Source organism: Plectrocnemia conspersa, unplaced genomic scaffold (assembly GCF_051122295.1).
Source record: "Plectrocnemia conspersa isolate PC_06_02 unplaced genomic scaffold, ASM5112229v1 ptg000011l, whole genome shotgun sequence".
NCBI lineage: Eukaryota > Metazoa > Arthropoda > Insecta > Trichoptera > Polycentropodidae > Plectrocnemia > Plectrocnemia conspersa.
Window position 1 is genome coordinate 1,918,463 of NW_028277175.1, and position 16,732 is coordinate 1,935,194.

The following is a 16,732-nucleotide window of genomic DNA, read 5'->3' on the forward strand; positions in this document are numbered from 1 at the left end:
TTTCAATAATAGCGCATTTTTTATAAATAAAAACTCGAGTGCCGCTCCCGGAGCTCGAACCAGCAACTTCAGAGTTACTAGTCTGAGACGTTATGGACTACGCTATTCGGTCCTTAATATGTAAAAATAATGATGGAACAGCTATATAATTCATTCCGTTAAAATTCAGCTGTTTTTTTGGTAAATCTGTGCAGTTGGCATGTTACATTCATGATAAGTATTATAACAATCGATTGAGTGCATTTTAGAAATACATCAGCGATAATTTTAGCAGTGCTTTTGGTTGTATTGTGTTTTCATTTGGCAACAAGCGATCAAGTTGTGTAAGTATAAGAAGCGAATTTTTAATTTAGTACACAGTAGTTTTATTTATATTATAGTATTTATTCACTAAAATTAGTTTAGACAGATTTGAATAAAGAACAGTGTAGAATTGGACTTGGAATAGTCTGTAATATTTTCTAAAATATTCAAATAAATCACTTCATAATGAGAACAATTTAAATGAGCCATTTATAAAATAATTGTTCCATAAAACGAACTGTTTGTGCATTACTGTTGGACAGACTAGGTCAGAACAGTGAACACCCCATGAATATCTTTCTACAATGAATCATATATCAAAGAAAAATCCGAAGATTCACCTTATATGAATGCACAAAGTATTTATTTTAATGCACATATTTCTTAAAATAATTCCTTGTTAAATTGAACTCTTTATAACACACGTATAGATCAGTAAAAATATTCTGGTGTTTCCATAAGGGTCTGTGTGACGTAGCAATGTTATGGAAACTTGTGTTTGCAGTGCGTGTTCAAATGGCCGTTTTTTATTATAGCCATAAACTGAAACCCATGAGGAAGAAGTGACGTTCATGATGAAACAATGACTATAATTTAATTGTCACTGATGAATACAGACTAAACTGTACGATAGTCTACGACCAACGTAAATGTTTATGATTCATCTCAAAATATTTTTATTAAAAAAATGTTTCAAAATCATTTTATATAAAATTTGTATGATCTGTAATTTGAAAATGGATGAAATATTAAGATCTTTTTGCACTTATATAATATGTACAAGTATACTACAAAATAAAAACTAGATCATATTACAATTATATCAAAATAAGAATCATTTTATATATTTAAATATATGATTAAAAGATTTTTATATATAATTAAAAGATTGGAAGAGATGGATATTGAAGAAATATTGAAGATGAAAGTTAGATTTATAAATAAGTTAAAAGTATTTTAATAAGTATTTAAAAATAAATAAAAATGTACACCCATCCCACGATTTACGCGGTCAAGAGAAATGTATTTAATATTTTTTTAGATATAGCAAAAGATTGTCGTTACATTCAGACATAATGAATTTTCTCAAATTATTAATTTGTCAATATACTTGGGAGGAGAAGGGTTTGAAGATTAAAATATTAATGATATCAAAGAATTGTTTACTGATGAGGTAATAACCGAAGATGAATTAGTTAGGCATATTTTAATATCTGAATCACATCATGAAAGTGAAATCGAACCCTTCAGTGAATCTGTCAAAAACTGGAAAAAAAAAAATGAAGCTCTCTAGCTAGCCAGAAAATTGGAAAACATTGTCTTAAAAATTGAGAAAAATTTTTTTGTTTTTGTGGATAAAAAGTTATGTTTCACCAGGTCAAATAATAATATAGATATAAAAATATATAAATTCACAAACAGAGCTTTTAAATACTCATGGAAGCTATTATTCACATTGCTTGTATGTTACTACATTTTTACGTCCAGAATCAATACATTGTTACGTTTAAAATCAATATTCATACAATAAATTTCCCTGTACGACAGCCCAGTTATTCTCACGGCAAAAGCGCGACCCCATAGAGGACAAAATATGCCACCATTTACACGCCAATTACCTGCTAATTGCGCGCTTTATTCAAACGAGCTATCGTGATTAGGTATCAATTTTTAATTGGCGCTTCGTGATCGGCCGTTCGTTAATCTCACGCGCATGGCCAGGGGTCGCCAAATCCGCGGGCGCGCGCCCAAGAGCTTCACCTGTCCTTTCTTTGTCTTGGCGAATTTTGAACTGTCTAGACAGGATGCCGACGTGGTCGTCTTTCGACACGCCACTGACACTGTCACGTATCATCCGCAATATATATATAAAACATAAAATAAATTAATAAAAAATTGACATTCAACACCCCTGGCGGTAAAACATTATAATCAAAACGCATTCAACCCGACGTGAAGCTAATAAATTTAAATTATCGCCGATATTGATCAATCGCAATTGGACAGTCAGAATATGCATTAATGGAAATGTGAGAAGTCGTCATATTTATGCCTCAATTTAAATAATAATATAGCAACGCCTTTCGAGCATGAAAATATAATGATTTAATTGTTTTTTTTAGCGTTTAGTATAAGTAATATACACATTAGTTTAGTACACCATGACCAATTAAAAAAAACTATTATTAGATACGCAATATTAACATATCGTTATATTGTGAATATTTTTTATTAACGAATAAAAAATCTTGGATGTAAAGTAAATTAACAAATAAATTAAATGTTGTCGTCAATAAGCAAAAAAATATGATTTTTTGATTAATGATTAAAATAACATTTTTGTATACAAAGATTTAATGCATATATTTATCCTAATATTGGTATGGTATAAAATACCGCGTAGCGGAAAAATTTATTACTTTTTTATTAATGTGAATTAAACGCCATAAAATAGATTAATGCGGTATATTGAATTAATTTATCTGGTATACACGTCAACGCGACATTAGAAATTCGTATTTCAATATTATTTAGAAACATTTTTGCAATCTGTCGATTCCCACGCGGAGCGGTTTTTTCTTATTTGATTATTAATGTAGTTCTTAAATGAGCAAAGCAAAGATAATACCAATTAAAGTAGTTGCGGTAATCGTATTTTTTTGCCATTACTTTCGACCTCTATTAAGATTATTATAGCATATTTCAAACATCTGGCACGGATCTACCCTTTTTATGCAGTAATTGTAAAACTTATTAATGTTATAGAAATTTTTAGAAAAATTCTCGAGAAAAAAATCTAAAAGTATTTCAGAAATATTCTCTGGATTTTCTTAATCATGAGGAAATATTCGGTCGCAGGTTTGTTTTAATTTTGTCATGGATTTTTATGAAGAACGCGACTCAATTATGGATAATCAAAGTAAAACGCGAGTCGAGCATTTTAAAAGACTTTGCACAATGTAAAGAGAATTGCCAGTTCCTCTCGTAATTCCGAGGTCTTTGATGGTAATAAGTCAGTTTATTTTTACTTAGGTAATACAAAAAAATCCACATGCAATATAGATTTGGGAAATGACACGACAAGGCACTATCCGATGCTGAAAAGTAAACAATTATCAGCAGCCCATCTTTATAAAGAATCCAGATCGATCTGTAAAAACAAGTTCAGCTGCTTTTAAACACTTCAAATCATCGTCATATATCTAATAGTCATGTCTGTTGTTTATTAATAATATTAACAACAATGATCTCATGGTGAAACCCTAAGGAACTCTAGAAGGCGTAAAATATTATTTCGAACCAAAATGCCATAACAAACCCTATCAAAGGCTTTTTCAAAATCCATAACGACAGTATCCATTATCAATGGAGTTGAAATCAAACAATTTGTTTTCCTTTTATTCCAACTAATAAAATTCTTTAATATGAAACTATTAGGTCGCAATTTATTAATTCACTTGAACCATTTAAGATAACATCTCCAACTAAAATAAGCGATCGTATAAAAAAGGGAGTATTTAAAGCTAAAGAGAACAACTCACAAGAGTGGAAAAGGCGCTCGCTTTTTATATTAATTAGAATTCTTCGGAATCAGTTTAGAGAAGTTTATGTCAGAGAGACACGCGAATTGGGCTATAGTTTGAAAATATTATTGGAAATGTATTCGAAATTTGTGCGGTATTTATGAGATGGGGTAACCCTACGTTCTAAAAGCGTACAAATAAAAAGGTCGTTCTGAATTCAACGTTCAACGTAAACAATCCGCGGTTTGGAACACTGGCAAGTTTTAGAGATTGACCTAAAATATATTATAACTCGATTGTATAATACTCGAACGATTCATGCATACATTTAAATTATCACAAAATCTAAAGCTAGTAGTAGTAGTTATAAATGGAGTCTTTCATAAAAAAACTTGAATGTCACTGATTCCTTTCGTGTAAATTAGCATCGGAGGTATGCGATTTCGATGTCGAGTTGTTTATTTATTTTCGCATTAAAATAACTCACTTAATTCTATGACTATATTTAAACGTCCTGCGATACCACAGCTATATATAACTCACTAATCATTTTGATTTTGAGATATTTTTTACTGTTTTAGAGGGGCAAAAATTATATTCATGATTTAAATTGTATTATAAAATAATATTAACAAGATTTATATGACTATCAATTACTATTTAGATCCTTCACAAGACCTAACATTCTTTAATGAATACCGTTAATTTTAAATTATTTAAGACATCATCAGATCAACTATGAAAACAAGGTTGATATAAAAGTCAATTGTAATATGCTACAATAAAAAAGGAGCACCTTTTGTATAATTTACATATTACGCTTTCTAGTATCAATAAAATAGAGAAAAGGATCGTTTCTGTTGCGTGACACAGAACTTTTAATTAGTGATTTGTTTGATTTTCATTCACCTCGTGCAGTACCCATTTGTCAATCTTTTTTAGCACGTATTTGTGGAGTCTTGTTCTCGAAACTCACAGTAATTTAACCTTAACCAAAAAATATCATTCGTAATAAGACAATGAAACGTAAAAGATGGGAGCACACAAAAGCCCTCGTTACGAATAGAAAAAAAGAGGGTTCACATAAATAACACACAAGGATTCTCCGGTGCATTGATAGAATAGTTCTTTGTTGAGAAACGGTCATGGGTAACAATATATCACCGGAAGACAAAAAACACCGTATGGCCATAATATTCCCGTTGCACAATTCAACCTCGGAGATGTCCATCACGCAAATGTCACTTTCCAAGGATACCGGATACCGGAAAATAATATTGATAATAGTGGAAAGAAATAGAAAAAGCATTAGCATATTATGCATACATTAAAAATAAATATCGCAATAAGCTTGACACAACTTCAGATTTGTAGTTATATCTATCTTCAGTTAAAACTAATTTTTAAAAAATCGGATTTATGAATTATCTCAGGATCGCATAACAATTTGATCTAAAATTATTGCACTTTCATTAAAAGTTAATATTAGTAAAAATTATTTTAATGCTATTTTTATTAATATTTTGATCTACCATATTATAAAAAAATTAAAATCAAAAATAAAAGCCTGTAAATGGCATTATGTTAATTTGATTTGGTTGATTACTTAGCTAACCTGAAATAAATTCAACAGTATTTTCTGTGTAATGATAATTGTATAATTGAAACAAGTATATTTAAAAATATAAGATATAATTTTGTTGGCTATATTTCATAATTTTTTCTAGAAAATATGAAAAACCAAACATTACACTTTCACAATAAACATTGTTATCTCTATTGCCCGTTTCCTAAATCGGCCTAATGAATTAGTAAAAGGGTATTTATAAGTTAGTGAAACGGTTAGTTTCTTACATAAGTAATCCAAAATGTATTGCCATTAAAGTTAACATCTGGAAAATTTGGATATTTTTTATAAAATTTTATAATAGTTTACATATTTATAATTGCAATATATGCGAGTGAACGGTGGACGAGACATAACCGGAAGTTGTCTTCACGCCGAGGTCCACCAAAAAATCGTATCTCGCATATTACCCTATGGCAGTGGTTCTTAACCGGTGCACCACGGTGCACCAGTGCACCGCGAACTTATTGCAAGTGCACCGCGAGAAAATTGGTAAAAACTAAAAATACGCAAAATGGTAAAATCTTAATGTTTCAATCAATTTATATTTTATTATAGTCGTGATACCCCACAATGGATGAATTTATTACCAAACGAAATTGTGAATCAGACCAAAATATTAATGACACTGGGAGTACAAGTGGAAGAAGTAGTGACGATGTTACTAGACATCATACGTCTCATACAAAAGAAAATATATCCAGTAAAATCAAAATAATGAATGGACAGTATTCTGAAAAATATTTACGTTTCAGTTTTACTAGCATCAATGAGGAAGGATATCACATTCCACTATGTGTTGTATGTGGAGAAAAACTGTCCAGTAGCGCGATGTATACTGACAAGTTAAATCGCCAATTCACTACGAAGTACGCCGATCTTGCATCAAAAAGTAAAGATTACTTCAAAAGATTGTTAAGCATGCAAAATAAACAAGCGAAATATTTTGGAAAAACTGTTAAAATTTCTGATAAGGCACAACTGGCGTCATACAAGATTGCTGAATTGATTGCTGTACAATTAAAACCACATACTATAGCAGAGTCTCTAATTTTACCTGCATATTGTGAAATAGGAAAAATTATATTTGGTGATGAAGCAAAAAGGAAATTATGAAAATTCCTCTGTCAAACGATACAATAAAAAAAATAATTAAATATGTCGGATGATAATGAGAAAACAGTTAACGATAAACTTTCCAAGCGATATTTTGTTTTATATGTCGACGAATCTACTGATATTAGCGGTAAGGCACAAATACTAGGATTCGTTCGTTTCATAAATGAAAACAAAATAGTGAATCAATATCTATGCTGCAAAGAACTTACCGAGCATACGACAGGACAAGATGTTTTTGATCTTATTTATTCATATTTAGAACAATTTAAAATATCATGGGAGTTATATGTAGGAATTTGTATGGATGGTGCTCCTTCAATGGTAGGCTCATTTAAAGGATTTGTAACCCTTGCAAAGACAAGAAAACCTAATATTATATCTACGCACTGTTTTTTATATAGAGAATCTTTAGTTTCGAAAACATTACCAGCAACACTAAAACCTGTACTAAATCAAGTTGTAAATATAGTGAATTTCTTAAAATCAAGACCTTTAAAAACACGCATGTTTAAAAAACTTTGCATTTCTATGGAAGCTATGTACGAGTGTTTGCTTTTTCACACTGAAGTCAGGTGGTTATCTAAGGGTAAAGTTTTATGCCGATTCATAGAACTTAAGAATGAATTGTTAATCTTTTTTCGAAATAAAGGTATGGATGATTTTGTAAAATGTCTTCAGAATAATGATTGGTATGCTAAAGTGGCATATTTAGCAGATATTTTTAATTACTTAAATAACGTTAACACAAGCATTCAAGGAAAAAACGAAAAATTCATGACATCCATTGACAAATTGACATGATTTCGGAAAAAAATAACTCTTTCGAAAAATCGAATAATAGAAAAAATATGTTTCCTTCACTTAACGAAAACATTCCCAAGGGAGTTATTTCCGCAATAATAGACCATTTAACTTTATTGGAAGAAAAAATTGCACATTAATGTCCATTCTTAAATATAAAAAAGTATGACCGGATACGAAATCATCAAATTAGTCCAATTGTCGACTGATCGTACTCTAAAAATTAAATTTTCCGAAATAACTATGAAGAATTTTTGGATTACTGTCCAAGAAGAATATTCAGTTCTTTACATCAAGGCACTGAAAATTTTGTTACAGTTTTCAACATCATATTTGTGTGAGCTTGGTTTCTCAACAACAACTAATATGAAAACTAAAAAACGAGAAAGACAGAAAAAAATTTAAACGAAGAATTCAGGTAACTACATAAAATATTCGACCTAATATTTCTGATATCTGCAAAAGCGAACAAGCTCAGGTAGCACATTAATTAATTTTTGATCGATCATATAAATTCCATTATGTTAAGCAGGAACGTCATTTTGGGTAAACAAAGGGGGGAAAATGCACCACTTAGATTTGCCATCCAAAGAGCACCTTTAAATATTAATACAAATATTTTTAATAAAACTCGTAATTAAAATATGGTTCTAGGGCAAAATTAACTACCTAAATTTATTTTCAATACTAAACTTTTTTATATAATTTAATTTTAAGAAACACGTAAAAAATTTGTATGTAATTTTGTAGGTAACTATTATTTTTTTTAAATATGTAATAAAAATTATGTCCACATATTTTTTTCGACCTCTTAATTCTGGTGCACCGCCACTTTTTCCCTTGATCAAAAGTGCACCGTGACTTTGAAAAGGTTAAGAACCACTGCCCTATGGTGATAGCTATCCTTACCGATATATTACTACAAACCACTAATATACTGGTATTGGTCAAAGTATATTCAAATCGAATTTTGGTCAATAGCAGGACGCAAAAACAATTATCACTTCTCAGAAGTGAAAAATTCACGTCAAAAGCAATAAAATCGTGTCGACGCCGTAGCAGCGGGAATTTTCACATTCGCGTCCTACAATTAAATAGATTCGTTGAATTATTCATAGGATGTTCAGGTTTTGGTGCGAGCGAGATGTTTTATAAGCTAAATTTTTAAAATAAATAATTTATTGCCCATTTATATTTATAAATATTATTATATATCTTTTTAATCCACATGATTGTTTTATTTTTATTCTAACCAAATGATATTTATTCTGATTGGAAAATATAATTATGATCAGGCTGTTCTAATATAAAGATTATTCGGAACCATAAGTTGATTTAAATTCTAACCATTGAATTTGTTGTCATTTTCAACATAATGAAACTTATTACAATCCTCAGTTGAATATATTTTAATGAATACTTTAATGTTATCGGTAAAAAAGTAAAAACTTGCAATTACGAATCACATAAACCTTGAGGAATTCCCAGTGTGGCAATGTATTCAATCATTTTATATGAAATCCCATATCTATTGCATGGCAAACTTTTAACAAAATCCTTTTCAAAACCAGTGTAAATAACATTTACCTGATCGTTCAAAAGCTGTTATTGCTGCTTATGTTGTACTGTTGTATATGGTTGCAAAAACTCTTCTGGTCGTAATTTTTATCAACGGGATCTGATGGGGTGTAAATAGAGTTTGCACAATATTCCATTTATAAAAATTGGACTCCATATATGAATATATTTTCACGCGGTTGAAACGATTGACGTTCATCACCAATATTATTATACATATATGCATTGTTTGCAGGTGCAGTATTATTCTCCAGACCCTAGCAACTTTTCGAGATTGTCCCCAAGATTTAGGATTGTCTAATAAGTGAATATAGGAAGGGCGGAGACGCGACCCTGACCGCGGCCGTGACCCGATAGTTTAGGGACGGTACGGTACATAATCTGATAAATCACCACGTGCTCGGCGCGTAGGTGCGCACCGTACCGCCTATTGCCAAAATCGCCCTTCGGCCCTGCACCTTTGGGGCGCTATTCGCTCGCGCCCGCTATGACCCACTTCCGAGGTGATTTATCTTCCCGCCGAACTGCCGGTGACAGTTGGTAAACAAAGGGACCTCGGGGGGCCCGCGAACCCCCGCCGGCCCGATCAGCTGGAAAACGTCAGCGATCGATCCGAGTGCACTTTTAGGTTATCCGACTGCGGGCGCCATGTTTTTTTTCCTTTTTCGTCGCGAGGCGGTCCTAACGCGCCGCGCTCCGACCATGCCCGCGAACGCGCACAAATAAACAAACGAGCGCTCGCGAACGCGTATCGATTCGACGCGGCTCGAGGATCTCGCGCGCGGACCAAAATAAACGGATTCGCGAGCGCGCGGGGGCGTCAAAGGACGACGGATTTCGCGATTTGCGAATGCGATTCGCGACACCGGACACATCTGACGGGTACTCACGGCGGGGCTGCGTCCCATGCGCCTGCGACGCTAACGTCCGCCGCTCGCCGCCTCGGCGGACGTCTGTCAATATCCGTCAAGCTGCAAATGGCGCCTCCCCGCGCCGGTCTGCGTGCCGCACGCGGATGCGCGCGCACCGAAGTGTCTTTGTGCGAGAGCAAACCGCCCGCAGGGATCGCCAACGTTTTAATAGCGGATGCACCGGCGAGGGGTCGTGAAAGCGCACCGATTCAAATTAATATCATTCTCGATGAATACGATGTACATTATTATAAATCTGACCATCATGACTTGACAGGTTTTCCTAATTCGTCATCAAACATTTTATACCAGACGGTAGCTATATAACGTGTAAAGGGAGCGTTTTCAAACGCTACCGTTAAGAATAAAGGACGCAATCGCCACCCTTTACGCGAAAAACGTATCAATAGTGGTGGATGTACAACACCTGGTCATAATATTGGAATAAAAATATTTTTCTTATTATTTGCTTCAAAATATTGTTATATTTTACACTGGTGAGTGTGCTGAAATTAGGTTTGGCCACTTTTCATGAAACAATTCCGGAACACATGGCCCAAAAATAATTGTAAAGCTCTAAACCGGGACAGATAAGGAAGTCGCTTCAGGTACTATAATCAAAAATGTCGGAAATGTTTGAAGTGGCCTTTTGCGTACTCTTTCTTTAAAATTCCAAGACAATTTGACACTCAACCAGGATCCTGGACGGCAATTTCAATTCCGGGACAATTTGACCCAGTTGGGAACCCTTGCTAATACCTTATTCCTACTTCGTGCAGAGCTCTCGCGTTAAGAATAGTCAATCAATCTGGTAAAACGTGGCATCTGTAATGACAGCGCCATCTTCGTTTTGCAATCGTGACTGAACAAAAATAAAACTGAAATGACGTCACTAATTCTAAACCAGAAATTATCAGGTTATCCCTCAAAGAAAATCTAAAAAAAAAAAACAGTTTTGAAGCTGTAAATATTTTTTAAAATATGTAATTTCAGCGAAATCATATAAGAACGCATTTATATTGGCATGTGTTAGTAAAATTATATGATTTAACTTTTTTATGCGTAGTAATATATACATATTTACATGCAATATATACATTTTACACTGAAGTTATATTTTAACTACTGTAGTCCAAATACATTTTCACCAGTAGATATACATATATTTCTACTGGTGAAAATTTAATTTAACTAATGGCCATAAATTAAATTATCTGCTGCTCTAAAACTACTAAAAAACTGAATTTGACAGTGGCGAAATGTCCATTTGCTGTTCAAACCCAAACCTAACTTGATAAAAAATTTAACACTAATTGTACTTTTCAAACTTTCATTTGGCCCAAAATAAAAAAGTCAACTCATCTCTTAGGGAACAATAAGCGAAAGATGTGCAAACAGACATCGCATCTCGTATTTTGCTCCATAGTTTGTCAGCACTTCGATATCCCACTATGTTTTAAAAATGTGAGCTATCTTTACTGATATTACTACGGTCTTCTGTTACTCTGTGATCACCATATAGTTGTTTTCGCTGTTGTTTTTTCAGTGTTGATTTTCTATTTTTTAAGTTTTGAATGTATACATTTATTAAATTATTATAATTTAATTAACAACTACTATGTAATGTTTGCTTTTTTAAAACTACATTGCTGGCTGTTACAAATCAAACCATTCTCGAAAAATTGCAATTTTGAGTTCCGAAATGTCTTTGAGAGTCACGATCGCATACTCTTCTGATGCTGTTAGACCCAGGACATCCGCATTCTTCGTCGACTCGAAAATGGCTGACGCCATCTAGCTTCATAATTCGCTGGAATTGCACATCTATTCAATTAATGTTAACTACGAAGCGCTGGTCCGGTTTGAACCATTTAATATTTTATGATTTTTTTCCTAATATGTATTTTTTTTTTGTGTATGAATAATACTGTGTATTGGTTTTATCACTGTCGTGATGCAATGGGGCAACTAGTTAGATTAATATGGTCTTTATTTAATTTAAATAAATAAAATGAATTGCTAACCAAAATTAATCAAATTAGTCTATCATTTATTATTTATGATATTAAAATTCGTTTAATAAAAAGAGAAAATATTATAATATAACACTGCTATCTACGAATAAAAACTCTGTATTAGATTTATATTTATTTCGGTCTTCGCGATCGCGTCGTAAATGTAGTTTCCTAATTAAGCTATTCGTACTTAATAAAAATTCTCTGAACGCAGAATTTACTCAAACACTTATATTTTTTGGTATAAATGAAAGAGTAAAGATTTTATAACATATGTTTTATTATTTTTGCCAGAACAAAAACTATCACAAGCACCATATCTATCTTTTTAAATCAATTTTTTTACTTTTTTATACAGATTAAGATGTATATCTTGTAGTAGTTACTTACTTACTTACTTGGTTGTTCGAACATAAACATAAGGTCATTTTTATTTCGATTAAAGGACATCCTTTACTTTTGAAGATAAATGCAAATAAACAATGTAAATTTTGCACTTGAGAATAATTCGATACTAATTTTCAGTGTTTCGGACAAAACTGTATATATAATTAGAAAAATATTTTACGTGTTTATGAACTACAGTAAAAATAACTAAGCAATGTATTTAAAGCATGATAACAACAAACTTCTTATAGTTTCAACCACCTGCACAATTAACTTATGAGTATTTTTAGCAGATAAAATAAAAATATGTAATAATTCGTCTTGGAAGTAAGGAATAGAGAGATCTGGGCAAAACAATTGCGTTAATAATAAATTGGTACAAGATTCGATGGACCACCTATTAGCACATCCGTCCCGAGAGATTAATCGCGCGTCAATTGATCCATATGAACAGGATAAACTACCATTTTGTTTGAAAAAGATGAGTGATAGACAATGCGCACTACCATGCGTAAAAATGACTATTGTATTATTGTAAAAATGACTACCCTGACGATTAACGATTGCTGTAAGTTTCATTCCTAAGGCGTAAACATATTTCGTTGATGTGTCCCAATAAGTGATGCAATTGACCCACCAACATCTTTATCTGCGATTCGCCAGAGCTGTCTCGAATCAGCAATATAAAAGATGTGACATTTGGTCACAAGGAAGCAGATGGGCGGAGGCAGACAGACAGATGGGCACCTGAGATAAAAAAGCAGACGCAGGAAGACGCGTCCAAGACTCAACCCCAGAGTCACAGTATTAGACGCATCACAGGATCGTCCAGCATATAATAATCATAACACGACAGATCACAGCCGACAACAATTAAACTCTATACTACAGCGAAGGCTCTGATTTTCAAAACCAGCTATTATCGACTCCAACTCCCCATAGTGAAAAGCCGAAGATGCTTAAATATCGACTAGATACAAAACAAAAACAATCGAAAAACATAAAATACACTTTCTATACAAAAAAATCTATCCGATTCTTGCGGTCAGTACCGAAGTAAGTTTTTTCAGTACTCAATTAGATCTAGCAAAATAGTATCGAGTTACATTTTTTCGACTTAGGAATTTTGATACCGTTTTACAACTCGACCATTAAAAAAGGTTTGCAGCCCCTGGGCTTATCGAATGAACGTCGGTGGCGACTCAGCGCGAAGGCGAAAAATGAAAAAAGCGCAGGACGAAGCCGCGGCGGCGCGAACCCGAAGGCACGCCCAGCGAGGAGGGGGGCGTAGCGCTACGCCCCCTCGCGTAAGAGCGCCGAGATTCAAACTGAAGCCTTATCGTGTCACAAATCGGTTTGTTATTGGAGCGAGCGCCCGGACTCTGTTCAAATTTTGACTTTTAATTTCAGCTTTGGCCATAACTCAACGCTCAACGCCAACAAAAAAAAACAACTTTTATTACCATATCGTTTTTATGAATGAAAAAGTTTGTTATTGACATTTACTTTGTATTCTATGTAATGATAATATGCTGCATTTTTCAGAAACCCGTTTTTTACCATAAATAAACACTTTTTTGTTTTATCATGAAGAGGGGAATCGACTGATTTGTTATATTTGTACATTAATTATTATAGAAACATATAATAAAAGCATATTTTTCTTTCTAACAAATCTGCATAAATCAATTTAAACGATATTATAGTTTTTAATAGAAAATAATATTGTGAGTAAGCAAATTGTGTTTTGTGAAAAATAATAGTGGCACAAAATATATTATATATTCTAATAAAAATACTACTAAGAAAATCTCCGAAAATCCATTGCTCTATATTATAATGTAAAGCACATTAGATTGTAATATATTTCCTAGTAAGCTTAATGCGTCGTTTTAATATCAACTACAATATGAGGTGTTCATAATATTATTGATGAACTCGCGGGTATTCTTTTTCCTAAACGTCGTCACCTTTTTATGTGGTAGATGACTCACTGTGTTTCAGCAGTCACAATAAGCTTACTATGGAATATATAGTACAACGTACTAATTACCCATTTGCTTTCTACGAGAATAATATAGAACAATCGATTTTTGGAGAACTTTTTTTGATGATAGTGTTTTGTATCAAAACATGGAAATTGTATTTATTATATTTCATCTAGCGACACTGCAAAGATACAAAGTGTTTTCAACTGAAAACTAAACTTATGGGCCTAATCGACATAAATATGAAAAATCAGGCATTTGTTTTTTTACATTTCTTTATTTTTGAAATTATATTATGAGATTGTATCAGTCAGTCTGTGCCTTCATATACAATTTGGCGTATTTATTTCTATTTTTATTTGTATAACAAAATTTCTTCTTGATGAATTTCTCAGGCTTAAAAAATGATGATAAAAGAAGTCTGCGTCGAATAATATTTAGCGGTCTGTTTAAATATCGTAGAGCACTCTAGCTGAAAAAATAAATATCCAAATCGCTACGCTTTTTGTTTTACTCTTGGCGTGCGGGTCAAGTTTTAAAGCTAGCACTGCAAGCTTATATTTGCTACGTAAGTGTACTCACTGAGATTCGAGAACTATGGACTCAAAAAATAATTTTTAATGATTGTGATCTAGGGGGCCGATTGATTTGGCCACAAGCTAAAGGGCAGTTTAGCAACACTGTAACGTAATGGTGAAGAGAGCGACATTATTCTTTGGTTGACCACAAGGGGAGTTCAACGACCGGCGGCACCTTGTCCGTCGATTATTCATATCATTTGTAATAACAATATAACTATCATATACACATAACATTGACTAAACTACTTCTGCATCGGTCTAATCTGTGTCTAATCGCCACCTGTTCGATAAAGTATATAAACAATTTTATTATATATCACCCTTAAACAATCAAGACATTTTTAATGATTTTTCTTTTTATTTACTATATAATTTTTTTATTTAGTATATGGCTAACGTAGTTCTTTATGACAATCGCATGGCAACTTTTTATCTAATTACGAACTAATTTGATTTTACTTTTGATGGCTTCATTCTTCATAACTCATTTATTTGCTTATAATAGTTACTTAATTGAATATGCTTGATATTTTTACCTAGTTTGTTTAACTTTTTACTCAGTTATTGTAGTAGTGCAGACTTTTCTAAACAATTAAATGCTGTCATTAATAACTTTCTGGTCACTTTTATTGAATTTTTGAGACAGTAAAACTCATTTTATTATTGTTAAAATAAATTGAATAAGTAAGCGTTTGACTTGGCCGTTCTCAAAGCTTGTTATGGTGTAATATTACTACTCTACTTCACCTGGTATTTGAATATTATTATTAGCATTTTATACAATTTATTTAATGTATTCAGTTAAATAGCTATTTTATAGCTTATTGTGGGAATGACATCGTAAGCTGTTTATATATATATAAATTCTAGCCAGAATAACGAGTGCAAATTTCATACCGCCAGAGTTTACTGTATAAGAGTTGATGCATCATAAGAATTTTTAGCGTTTTGTTTATATACGTTGAATTTGCGTTTTCTGATCCTTGATGAACTAACTCTTTATAATATTTTTTTTATTATTTTTTAATCTAGCTTAGAATTAGTAGAGACAGAAAATTTCTAGCTTAGAATTAATAGAGACAGGGGGTAAAAGTTGGTTAGTCAGTGGTCGTTTTATTAAAATATATTTTAATTTCATTATGATTCATAGTATTTCATTGAATGACATGCATTTTTTTGGTCAAATTGTGTGTGTGTGTGGGGGGGGGGGGTAAATGCCATACCCAAATAATGTCTCTGGTAATAAAGAATTTAAAGAATAAATTAAATGACATGCGAAAAAGAAGAACTCCAACTTTTTATCGAAATGAGAAGTTAGGCAATTGCTATATACGTATTTATTTTAAATACAGTAGAAGATATCAAGCAATTTATTGAAGCTTACGAAATATTACCTGTATCGGTTGTATATTTAAAAATATAGTATTAACTCTCTTAAATTATAATAAATATTTGCAAAGCTTTTAAATTCGTAATGCATTGAATTTACTTTTTAAATTGTATTTTTATAATATTTACATATTTACATATTTTTATTACAAAGTGTTATTTTTTCTACTTTCAAAACATCATGGTAAAATTAATATTTTGCAGAACATTCCCCTTTTATAAATAGTGTACAAATAAATAATTAACTTATAGTTGAATTTATAAAATAAAATAATTTCATGTAAAATATCTAATATTTATTTAATAAATACATAAGCAATAATAAAAAATATATTCTACCTACATAATATAGATATATATTTATAAAAAAATATAAAAAGTATAACATTGGTATAAATTTGATATTAAAAATAAATAATACGTAATTATAATTATTTGAAGGGTTTCTAACGTGTAATTTTTAGTTGTCATTATTTAATGCTATGGTCATAATTGGAGGTGCTAAGACT

General features: G+C 32.0%; 1 protein-coding gene and 1 long non-coding RNA gene across 13 annotated transcripts in view; one reads left to right on the plus strand and one right to left on the minus strand.

Annotated features, from left to right (window-relative positions):
• The window catches only part of LOC148229101 (homeobox protein PKNOX1-like), a 66,639-nt gene extending 56,654 nt beyond the window's left edge, over positions 1-9,985 (minus strand). For all 12 annotated transcript variants that reach the window (XM_088198919.1, XM_088198917.1, XM_088198913.1 and 9 more), the window contains exon 1: positions 9,843-9,985. The gene's annotated coding sequence lies outside the window, so the exon portion shown is untranslated. The remainder of the gene's footprint in view (positions 1-9,842) is intronic.
• On the plus strand, positions 1,337-3,708 carry LOC148229102 (uncharacterized). Its single transcript, XR_015811524.1, has 2 exons — positions 1,337-1,680; positions 1,726-3,708. It is a non-coding gene; the product is annotated as an uncharacterized LOC148229102 (long non-coding RNA).
• Positions 9,986-16,732: the final 6,747 nt, after the last annotated feature.